At 36.6% G+C, this 12,568-nt stretch overlaps 1 pseudogene; it reads right to left on the bottom strand.

Annotated features, from left to right (window-relative positions):
• Window positions 1-4,326: 4,326 nt before the first annotated feature.
• LOC143878118 (GDSL esterase/lipase At5g14450 pseudogene) lies at window positions 4,327-12,145 on the bottom strand (annotated as a pseudogene).
• Window positions 12,146-12,568: the final 423 nt, after the last annotated feature.

Genomic DNA, 12,568 nt, shown 5'->3' with positions numbered 1-12,568 from the left:
TTTTCGTGAACTTGGGATCACTAAAGCAATCTGAATTTCACGCAAAAGAAAATGACAGAGTCGCCACCTAGATGAGAGATCTAGGACCCACAATTGACCAGAAATCTATATTCGTTACCTGATTACGAGAATGAAATGTATGGGGAGTGACCACCACATGCACCATTATTGCCCGATAATCCGGTTTTCAATTTCAAAAGTTAACTCTCTTGAATTTCTTTTAAATTGCTCATTTAACTCTATATTAATGTGCGAACTGTATGACATGCATCATAAGATCTAATTCAATGCATTTCCTAATGTGTATCTTGATTTTCTTAATTCGTTTGGATTCAATCTATGTGAAAGTTCTCATAAAATTCTAATTTGAGGAAAAGTCCTAAGTGATTTAATCAATTTTAATTTAAGGTTTTAAATGATGAAAGAAAATAAAAACTACCCTAAAAAACCCCACTGATTGTGTGTGGGGCCTAATTGTGATTGGTATGTCATCAAGCATCCAAGCTGCCTACGTACCCAAGCCTCACTAGGATCAAAGTCGACGTAGTTCGGTGGCCTGAACTAAGCTATATGCTTAAGATGTCTAAGACATCAATCTAGACTGGAATGACTGTTTCAACAGTTTAAGAGAGATTATTTAGTTCAAGTTGAGTAGATTTCATTATCCTAGTACTCCATCTAAGATGCTATATGGTCATATCTAAGTGCAAGACATCCCTTAGACTAGTGCAGGTGAACCTACATCCTAGGTAACTAGGTTTTTTCTATGGGAAAAAAGGTAATTATTGTAACTAGATCTATGACTCAATTGCTAATAATAGCAATCAATCCGTGATGAGGCTGGACCTCCTAACTCTAGGACACCTTAAGACCTAAAACGTGACGTAAGTGTTCCTAAAGGGGCTCTAAAGGTTCCTACGAAGGAGATACAGTTATCCAACGGTTTCAAAAGCATGGATCAAATGATCTTAATTTATTAAGTTAATGATGTTTAATTTTTCAAAGATTTTCGATTCCTAACATCTAAGGAATACCAATGGCTCTATTATTGGCAAGTTTCGGCCTCGAGTTGCATTCATGAAAGGGAATCGTGCTTTCTACCCTTGAATAATTTAACACGTAAGTTATAGTATGTTATTGCCTGGCATATTTATCAGGATTTCCATGGACAGTGGACCTCGGAGCCAACAACATACTATAATTTAAATGCTCAAATTATTAAGGATTGATCACAATTAAGATACGGTTATGAACGGAATCTTCGCGATTAAACTATCATAGCATTGCAAATTTACAAAGGAAATCAATGATTCCTAAGGTTCTGTTTCAATAGTTTAAAGATTAAATACATGTGGTATTAGAATTCTCTGAAAATTTTTATAACAAATTGAATTTATTTCGATTTTATTAAGGATTTCAAAAATTTCAGTTCAGATTATAGATTTACACATCAACGTACTGCAAATCTATTCGGATTAAGCTGAAATGTTTACAGTAGCTTTCTCTTGACTAGATAAGATTACTGTAAAAATTTTATAGATTATAAATATGTTTTGCTATCAGTTTTACAATGTTGCAGAGTTCTGTCCAGATTATAGATTTACACAGCAACTCACAGTAAATCTAATCTAAATAAGTTTAAATTATTACAGTAACTTGATCTTGACCAGAGAAGCTTACTGTACAATTTACATGAATTTTAAATATGATTTACTATCAATTGTTGCATGTTAAAGATTTTCTGTCCAGATTATAAATTTAAACATGAGATTTTCACAAAATATGCCCAAAAGTACAAAGTAAATTATGGAAATTGTCTAATATATGATTTATGACATGTTACTAAGTTCACAACATATAAAAAAAAACGTCATTTGTATAGCCTAAAGCTCAAATTATCCGTGACTTGCATGAAAAGACATAATAATGACATTTGATGTGAACAATGTGATTTTTTAATGGATGATTTGACCACTCAAACATCGAATTCATCAAAACCCATAAACATCAAAGTTGTAGATCTAGACTTTCATGACATTTTCCAAGTTTACATCTCCGACTGGTTCTGGCCGGAAGTGGCCTGAAAATGATCATCTCGAGGCTGATTGCCATTAAAAGCACAATACCGCAGAAATTGAGATTTTGAATTGAATTTTCCACACACTAAACCTCAATTTCATCAAAAACTAAAAACAACAAAGTTTTAGAGCACTCATTAAATAACATGTCTCTAGTTCATCTCCCCGGCCAAATCTTGCCAGAGATGATCGGAAAATGGACATCTCTGTGCTGATTTCAGAATCTCAATTTTTTCAAGACAGCTGAAAGTTTCAATCACGGTTTTATCTATTCAAATGCCACATTCAAGAAAATTACTCAACATCAAAGTTTTAGAAAATAGATGAAAAAATATTTTTCTAGTTCACCACTCCGGTCAAAACTGGTCAGAGATAGCCGGAACATTGACATTTCCGATGTGATTTCAGAATCTCAGTTCTTCAGGAAAGCGGAAAGTTTGAATCACAATTTAACCATTAAACTATCAGATTAAAGAAAAGTACTCAACATAAACGTTTTAGAGAATAGATGAAATAACACTTTTCTAGTTCACCACACTGGCTAAATCCGGCCAGAGATAGCCGGACAATTGACATTTCCGATCTGATTTCAGAATCTCAGTTTTCAAAAAAGCTGAAAGTTTGAATCACAATTTTAACACTTAAAATATTAGATTCAGGAAAAGTACTCAACATTAAAGTTTTATAGAATAGATTTTAGAATACTTTCTTCGTTTATCACTTTGGCTAAATCCGGCCGGAGATGGCAGGAAAATCGACATTTCCGATCTGATTTCAAGAAAACAGAATTCAAAAAAACTAAAATTTGTTTTGACTATAGCGCTTCACACACTTCAAATCGAAAAATATCATGAACATCAATACAGTTCTAAACATCATGCTTAACAACTTTCATGTTCAAATATTTTACTAATTCCTATTGGATAAGAGCAGAAATCACGAAAATCCTCATTTTAACCCCTTTTTGAGCTGAAATTTTAAAATCAATGTAACTTGCTCAATTCTTCACCAAATTTAATGAATGTTATACCGAAATTTATCTACTCAAGATGATCTACAACTCTTATGTTAAAAGTTGTTGCTGATTCACAACAGAAAAGCTCGAAAAAGTCATTTTCTACGATCAACATCATATATGAGCAGTTTTACATGATCAACAACATATATAAATCTAAAATAATGTAGCAACTAACCTATTTTAGCAACTTGTGTTGAATGATGAAGAAATCTATGGTGAAGTTCTAAAGCTTTGAAAACCATAGGGGTGAAAAGGATATGAAGGCGGTTGGACTGCCGGAGTTTGGACGGATTCCGGCGAGATCTCGCCGGAGAAGATGAAGAGGGTTAGGGTTTCTAGATCTATTTTCACTCACAAGATTTCTCTCTCTTTCTCTCTCTAGTATTTGCAAAGAAAACCCTAATTTTTTTTCTAAAATGAGACTTATCACTTCTATTTATAGGAATTTGGATTAATTTTTGACCCCCATTAGTTATCTTGGACAACCCACCTTATGCATTTTCAAAACTTTTTATACTGGCAGGGGGGTGCCCAAGTAGAAAACAGGGGGGGATCTTTGCCAAAATATCTTCCTACCCTTTTGATCTCAACCCTTTAAATTGCCTTTATCAATAAATGACTGAGATCAAAAGCCTTTAAACCTCCTACGAAGAAGCTTCCTAATATTCTTTTCCCCAACTAACCCTAGCCTTAAGCATTATTAGCTTATGATTAGGCCTAATTGTAACTTGAAAAGGAAGAAAAGAATCTCCCTATTTACCAAACTGCCCTGCTTCCGGATAATGCACCCCTCAATTATGCTGCACATTAATCTGCACACCCATATATCTTCCTGGACAGCCCACCGCAGTAAATTTGAACTGGCTTTACAGGTTCAAACGCACCCCCTTTTCTAGCTAAATCGCCACCCTTAATCCTACACTACACTACAGTACAAACTTCGCTCGTTTACCAGGAAAATCACGACGGATTCGGATGAAATTTTATGGGGACCTAAATGAGACCGTAACCTATTTTAGGAACCAATTGGGGACTCTAAAACACTAGTTTGATAGGGTTTCTATCCTAACGCCGCTATTAGGGTTCGGTCAAAATGGGATGTCTACAATACTAAACGATAAGATGCTTTCACGCATCTTATAAAAAGAGTGGAGTGCTGAAATCATTTCCCATTTATACATACACAATTACATACATAGAAGAAAGATAAATTTATACATACACAATTACCTACATAGAAGAAAGAGTGATTGCATTACCTTGCTTCTGGGCATCCGAAGTCAATTCATATTTCGCAGAATAAATGTCGACATATATTAACCTAGCATAAGGAACTTGTTGCCTTAACTGGATCACTCTATCCTTGAGTAGCCGATTGAACTCTTGGGAAACACTGTTTCTAGGTTTCAGACACCCAATTTGATCATAAATACGAGGCTTCCGAGCAGTTTTTACACGTACAGGCTTACATCCAAGAGGTCCTATGTTATGTATAAAAACTGTCCTTGCCCCTTCATGGTAAAGTTGCTGCAACACAAAACAAAAGTTAATTTTTGCATGCATATATAGTCTTTGGTTCTCCTGTATAAGATTTAGCACCAGACAGTATCTTTCACAACCTTAGTTACATTGTCCTCTATTCTACTAAAAGATTGTCACATTACACTGAAAATTTTGTTAGATATCATCACTGTTGTCAATCCATCTTAGTGGAGTGCTACGTATATTTCTTGAGTTCTCGGCTTATTTATTATTACAATAGTCGCTTGATATGGAAAGCTTTCTGAGTTGTGATATTGCATTCCACAAGAGAACAGGAAGCAGGTCCTGTGGCAGGTACATGCATACCGAACTAGTGTTGATGGAGTGTGTTCCTACCAAAACTGATAATCATTTGAATTTTATGAAAGGGAAAAGACAAAACAACTCCTGGTTGCATGGAAATAAAAAAAATTAAATTATATAAACAACGAAAATGAAATGTAAAAGGCCATCCTGCCTACTAATTCAAAGAGCCCATCCTTCACTTATCCTTCCACATTCACCGGTGAGATGTACATATGTCAACAAGGGAGAAGCATGAATGAGACATGACTGCATATTGATTTTTGTAGTCATGTCTCATTAACGCAAGAGAGCAAGAATAGTAGCTGAAACACACCATTAATTTTTCTATTAGGTGCTGTGGACCCCGAACCGAGAGAGGCGGGGGATGAGCCCCACGAGAGTCTCTAGATGCCTCTCGAAAGGAATGCCTCTCACAGCATGAGTGGCGATGTAAGGTGAGATGCCTCTCGATTCGGGGACTAGCCCGAATTCGAGACGTACCTTAAACAAAGAAGAGTCGTCATCCAAGGAAGTGGGCCCTGGATCCCATACTATGCTCTGTTGCAATGGATAACCAGAGATATAAAAGAAGGTTCGTGCCTGGTTACGAATTTGGAAGGTCCAAAGAGCACCTCATCCGCCCAAGTGCAAACACCTGGTCTCTTATGCCATTTACTTATTGATTTTGAAGAGTTTTGGGCGAAGTCATATGAAATGGGAACATATATCTCCAAGAAGACGTCTACCTAATCATGCATGTCTCGGAGATGATTGATAAGCACACATAAAAGAAATAAAATAAGTGTCACCTAAGAATAACTAGGTTATGAGTGTCGTACTTAATTGGTGTCTAAGTTCTGGTGTGCAAACACATGCATGCTAAGCTAAAGGTATAAGGTTTGCACAAGAAAGTAAGAAAACACAACAAAACACACATCATAACTTGACTCCACACACAACTCGACACGACAAACCCTAAGACTCTAATGCAATATTTGACTCGGACCAGGATGGCCATCCATCCCGGCTGCTCTACGTATCCCGGCCTCGGGAATAATCAGAATCAACGTAGTTCGATGACCTATTCTAAACTACGATGCTTAACCATCTAAGACCGCTATCCTAGACTCAATCAACTAGACCTGACTTGTTTTTAAAGCTTCTTGTGCGATTACTTAAGTTCAAGTGAATTGTAATTTTTAAGACTCCCTATATGCCCTAACTAATGCAAGTTGGTTAGCCTTAAGCTAATGCCGGTGGTTCCTATATCCTATGTGTAACTAGGCTGTGTGTCCTAAGGAAAACCATGGCTAACTAAATGCATCCACGACTCGAGGCCTCCTAACTCTAGGGACACTCACACGACAAGACACAGCAAAGCATAAACAAAAACCAGGACAGACTCCTAACTCTAAGACATCCCAAACTTCTAAGACAGACTCCTAACTCTCGGGGAAGATCTTTTTTAAAAGGTTTTGAAGATTTTTTATATTTTTGGAAGGTTTAAAATATTTAGTTTTGAAGGTTTGGCTGGACCTGGGATAAAATTCCCAAGCTGCACTACGTACCTCTTGGAAGAGGATCAAGCCAACGTAGTTCGGAACAGACTTTCCTAACTACTCCTAATGACTCAAGAATTTTTAGATTTTTAGTTTTTCAGATGTTTTTGAAGTGTTTTTACTGTTTTTGACACAAGAGGACAGAATACTATCATCATAAGGGTAGGACAGACTCCTGATATCCCGCAAAGGTTGGACAACATCCTATGCTTTGCGGGAGAACTGGACAGAATCACGACTTTGCAAGGGTTGGACAACATCCTATACCTTACAAGGGCGGATAAAAATCACATGACTTGATGAGAGGTTGGACAGACTCCTGAAAGACTGACTCTCTGGCTAAGGACAGACTCCTATGTTAAAAGACTGGCTCCGAAACTAGTAACTCTAAGAGGGAGGTGCTAATGAGACAAGGCATGTCTCTTAGAAGAAAATGAGACAAAGAAGGGTGTTAATGAGACTGGGCAAGTCTCCTAGAAGAGAGAACACTATGATCAAAGAGACAAAGCACAAAGCCTGTCTCCAAAAGGTTTGACTTTTCTGCTGAGACATAGCTTGTCTCCCTAAAGATGTGACTTTCTATGAGACAAAGCATGTCTCTCTAAAGGGTGTGACATTTTTACACAAGACATAGCTTGTCTCCTAAAAGGGTTAGATTTTTCTGTTGAGACATAGCATGTCTCTCTAAAAGGTTGGGCTCTAGATGACTCTTTCATTGCCCTTGCAATGAGAGAAAGAAGGATACTGGGCAAGTCTAAAAATAAGAGAGGGGAGTGTTATTTGGACCGAACAAGTCCCCTAAGGATGGGCTTGGGCTAACGCCTTCATCGCCTCTTGCAATGAATGAAGGATTCTATAGTTTAAACACGTCTAAAAGACTTAATAAGTCTTCTAAATGAGAGAGGAGAGAGCTACTAGGACTGAACAAGTCCTCTAAGGATGGGCTTGGGCTAACGCCTTCATCGCCCACTAGACTAAGCATGAATCAAGCATTAAAAGCACACATTTGTATTCTAAATGGAAGCTGAAAATTTGTATTTACCATTACACTATCCAAATGGTAAAACTAGCACACGTGATACACATCAAAGTTGTAGGGGACACATCAAGGAACATTTGATTAGTTATACAATTCAGCCGATTCTCGCTGGAAGTGGCCGAAAAATGACCATCTTCGGGCAAATTTTAGATCTCAATTCTGCAGTTTTGCTTTTCAGAAGTTCTGATTTGATTTTGCAAAACAGAGGATCAAAAATACATTTTCAAGAAACGTGTTCAACTACAAAGTTTTAGCAAATTGATCAAATAAACTTTTCTCCATTGACAATTTTGGCTGGATCGTGCCGGAAGTGGCCGGAAAATGGCCATTTCCGATCAAGTCCAAATCTGAAAATGTAGTGCTTTTGGCTGACATCTTAAAAATAACATAACTTTTTCATTTTTCATCGTTATGAGGCTCGTGAGATGCCAAATCAAAGATTCGAAAAAATCTACAACTTCCACGTGTATCATTTTTGCTAGATGTAAATAGATTTTAGTGAAAAATAAAAATAAAATGTGGATAGCATGTAATTCAATACGATTTCATGACATTTCACATCAAAATTTCATTCAAACAGATGATCTATGTGAATTTGACACAAATATATGATAATACATGTTGATTAGGCTTAGATCTAACCATGTTAGTTTCAGTTTTGAAGATTTTTAAGGAATTTTCACAAAAACACACATAGATTCACCATTTTAACCCTAATTTTGAACTGAAATCTTAAAACGGCCATAACGTTTTCGTTTCTTGGCCGATTTTGGGCCTTTACACGCCAAATCGAAGATCTCGACGAGTACTACACCTCTACACGAGAAATTTCCATGAATTCGAACCGAAAAATTGATGAAAAATGGCAAAAACGAACCTGGACAGCACTTTATTTTTATCATTTTCACATCAAAATTCAACTAGAACTCAAAATTTGAGGTGAATTGCTTTAGATCTTCGTATGAGACATGTTTTTAAATATATTTTGGTAGATTTTAGCCCTAGGTTACTAGATTTAACCATTTTTTAGCATTTTCCACTTAGATTTCTCATTTTATGTTAGATTTTCAAAGAAACTCAAAATTAAACTTAAAATCTACTAACCTTGTGCTCTTCTTCTTGGATCTCTCCTTGAAAGCTTCTTTCTCTCTCTAGATCTCCTTCTTTTTCTCTTTAAATCTTCTTTCTCTCTCTAGATCTCCTTTTTCTCTTTAAATCTTCTTTCTCTCTCTAGATCTCCTTTCTCTCTCTAGATCTCCTTCTTTCTCTTTCTAGATCTCCTTTCTCTCTCTAGATCTACTTCTTTCTTTCTCACTAGATCTCCTTCTTTTCCTCTCTAGATCTCATTTCTCTCTCTAGATCTCTTTCTTTCTCTCTCTAGAAAGCTCTCTCTCTCTCTAGAATCTTCTCTCTCTCTCTCTAGAATCTTCTCTCTCTCTCTCTCCTCTTTAAAATTAGATCAAGAGCCATAATCCCTTTTAAATGAGAGCTCAAATGCTCTATTTATAGAGTTTTTCCTTAATTTTTGTCCCCCATTATTTTATAGGACAACCTCTTTTCAAAAATTTTGCTTTGATTTTGGTTGCAAAAGGGTGGCAATTTGAAAAAAAGTTTAATGAAAAATTAACTAAATTTTTTTTTCGCCCTTAAGTTACATTGGACAACCCCCTATTCATGTATATGTTGTATTTTAACTAAATGAGGGGTATTTTCAAATAAAACTTTTCATGGGCGACATTACAGGGATAATGCACCCCCATTTTTTGCTCTAGTGTAAAAATTGGTTGGCTTACAGGATATTTCACTCCCCTTCTGCACTACAATTCTAATTCGGCTCGTCTTATTAGGCAAATCTCATCCGATTTCGACAAAATTTTACAGGGACCTTGGGGGGATCCTAAGCTACCCTAGGGCATAATTTGAGGTCCTGAATCATTGATTTGGTAGGATTTTGCTCAAACATGGAGGGTTTAGGACACGGTCAAAATGGGGTGTCTACAGGTGCCATTGAAAAGAAAAAAAACAATCTTTCTATATGAACATGAAGATCAAAGCCATAGATACCTCCTTCTAAAACATTGCTCGCATCCAAACCCAGGAAACATAAAATCAAAGAAGGAACCTCCGTATTTCATACTCATCTAAAATAAAACCCCAGGTCTAGTCCGAAATCATCGAGACAAAGACCTGCTCTCTAGATTGAAATCCTGAAAAATCAAAATGTCTACCTCAAGACCAAACCCTAAACCCTATTTAAGACAACAAGGCCAACACAACAACAACTCGCTTTCTAGAACCAAAATCTCTTTCTGCTTCTATGCATTAAATCCTGATCTCTGAAAAAAAAACAACACTGCTTAAGAGATTTATGATAGTTTAAACCTAAATCTGTTCTATTAAAACTCTAAAACCCTAAAAACCCTAATATGTTAAGGCAAATCGACAAATAGAGAAACATATGCGATTACATAAAAGTAAAGGTATCTAGATGAGGCTCGAAAAATGAAAAGAAAATTAGACTTTGAGAAAGGGCTTGCTCGAGAGACTTTAGGAAAGTAGAGTTTCATTTCACTAGGTTATTGTAAAGTATAAGCTATCATATTAATGAATTATATTATAAAATATAACAAAAATGGAAATAAAAGCTCGGGTTTATCTCCTTGTGGCGACCAAAATCTACCACCAATCTACCACGGGAGAACACACAGAAATACCCAAGATCTTGCACAACAAGATGGAGAAAATATGCCAACAAACTACAACCACCAAAGGAAAGCAAAACAAACAACCAAATGAAGAAAAGAATATACATTTTTCACCACAATGGGCTACTCCACAGACAAGGCAACACTCAATCTACAATTTAGAACTAACAAAGTACAATGTTAACGCTACTTGTAAAATCCAGCGATAAAACTCTTCTCTCCAACCTTTTATGTAGCCACAAAATAACCTCCAAGTCTCTATGCCGAGAACATAGAAAAAACCTCCTTCAAGAAGTAGTTGAAAAACCCTCCAACACAATGCTTGTGCTACGACAAAAAAAGGGGCGACCCAGTGCATGAGGATCTCACCATTGTGGGGTTGGGGGAGGGCTATATGTACGGAGCCTGACTGCTCTGCAGAGCGGTTGTTTCCCTGACTCGAACCCATGACCACTAGGTCACAATGGAGGAACCTTACAGTTGCGCCAAGGCTCGCCCTCTACAATGCTTGTGCTACAATGAAGAAAAATCCAATAGAGAAGATGGAAGAAGAGAAAATCCAACCTTCGACTCCAATCCAATTTGCGGGGAGTAAAGAAGATCATAATCAAGGTGCTAAAAAGGACCGTGATGGCAGCCTATGGGATCCTAGGAATCAAGGCAACAATCAAGCTCTTAAAAGAAGAAAAAGAGAACGTCAATTAAGTTAGTAATTGTTGCCTCATAAAGATTTGTCGCAGCTGTCATTTTGATTAAGGCAACAGATCTTCACTTGTCCAAGCTGGCCTTGTATTTAGGCAACATAACTTGTATAGCATAATCAAGGAAAAAGAATTATCAAAGAGAGGATCCTTGATTGTATATTGTATACTCAAAGAAGATATGTAATCTATAAATACAGCAATACACATAGGTTCTCCACCACCAACGAAAAAAGGTGGGAGAGCTTCTTCTCAAGTTTTAGCTAGTCTTCTTTAAGCTTCTCAAATTTCTGTTTTAGTCTTCTTTTAGTTTTCTTTAGGAAAAGACGAGAGGGGGAGATCTCACCAACTTCTCTCTTTTTTCTTCTTTTTCTTTTTTAAATAGAAAAAACACTCATTTCTTAGATCATCAACATTATCACTAAATTTTACTTACCTGAACAGCTTTTGAGAAAGAATTGAGGATATCAGGAATGGATGCCCTAACTTCCTCAATTGGCATTGATTGGAAACTAGCACCCAAATCGTTTATGCCAATGTCCAAAGTATAGAGAGACTTGGAGAAATCTCTGGGTCTTGGAAAATTTCCCTTCACTTTCATTGTAAAGATCGTTCAACCGTGCTTTGAATTGAGAGAATTGCAGCACTTGTATGTCAAGAGAAAAGGGGCTATAAAATCCGGTAAGATTAGGGCCGTAAACGCTAAGTGGCCGAATAGTGGATCCTACTGTTGCAAAATTTACTCCATGTCGGAAACTTTTTCCATGCCCAACGCTAGTTCCAATTGGATCTACGTAGGCATTCAAAAATGGTAATCCCAATTCTTCAGTATGATTAGAATGATCCAACATGACTAATCAGTTAAAAAAAACCCACAAAAATGAGATCATCAGTTGAAGTAAATATGTAAACATCATTCATGTAATATCATAAGAATAATAATGACATACTAAGATAAACTATATTTGAATATAAATTGAGTGGCTTACCTATGAAATCAATAATTAGGCGGCCGTCACAAAGCCTTCCAGATGGCTTATGGAAGAAAGTTTGGCCATTTGGAGTGGGGAAATGCAAAAATGCAGCAGAAATTGCCCCCGTGTCGGAGTTTGAGTCTCCGAAATTAAAGATTGTCGGGTAGTGGCAATTGAATGTCAGGCCAAGCATACATTGAGCTAATATAATTCCAAACACCCAATAAGTTGAAATCCAAGCCATCCTGCAGATTTAAAACAATGGTGAGAAGGGGGGAGAGATATTAGAATTGCCTTTTTAAATCCGTCAAAAAACATATGATGAAAACTAGAAATATAAACATTGTAATTTGAAGATTTAATTACCACATGAAAAATCCTATATAGATGTCATTTTTTATCTCATTTAACAATGGGAGGGGAAATGTGAAAGGAAAACACTCAAACGTCAAAACGGAGTTTCGTTCAGACAATAAAAAAAAATCCTCAAGATGTGTTTCTGGCTCAATCAAAACTGGGGCCTCACGATGTTTCGACTTTTGAGAGAGAGAGGAGATTCCCTTCCATAGAAAGAGCAAGAGTGGGTTTTAACCCTGTTAAATCTGGACCGTATATGTAATCCTACTTATAATGAAACGGCCTCCATATTATGTAAGACTGGCCTCCA

This window comes from Tasmannia lanceolata, unplaced genomic scaffold (genome assembly GCF_043159265.1).
Source record: "Tasmannia lanceolata isolate RefF3 unplaced genomic scaffold, GAP_Taslan_0.1 ptg000006l, whole genome shotgun sequence".
Lineage (NCBI taxonomy): Eukaryota > Viridiplantae > Streptophyta > Magnoliopsida > Canellales > Winteraceae > Tasmannia > Tasmannia lanceolata.
Note: the sequence above shows the minus strand (reverse complement) of the source record. Positions and strands in the feature narration are given on the sequence as shown.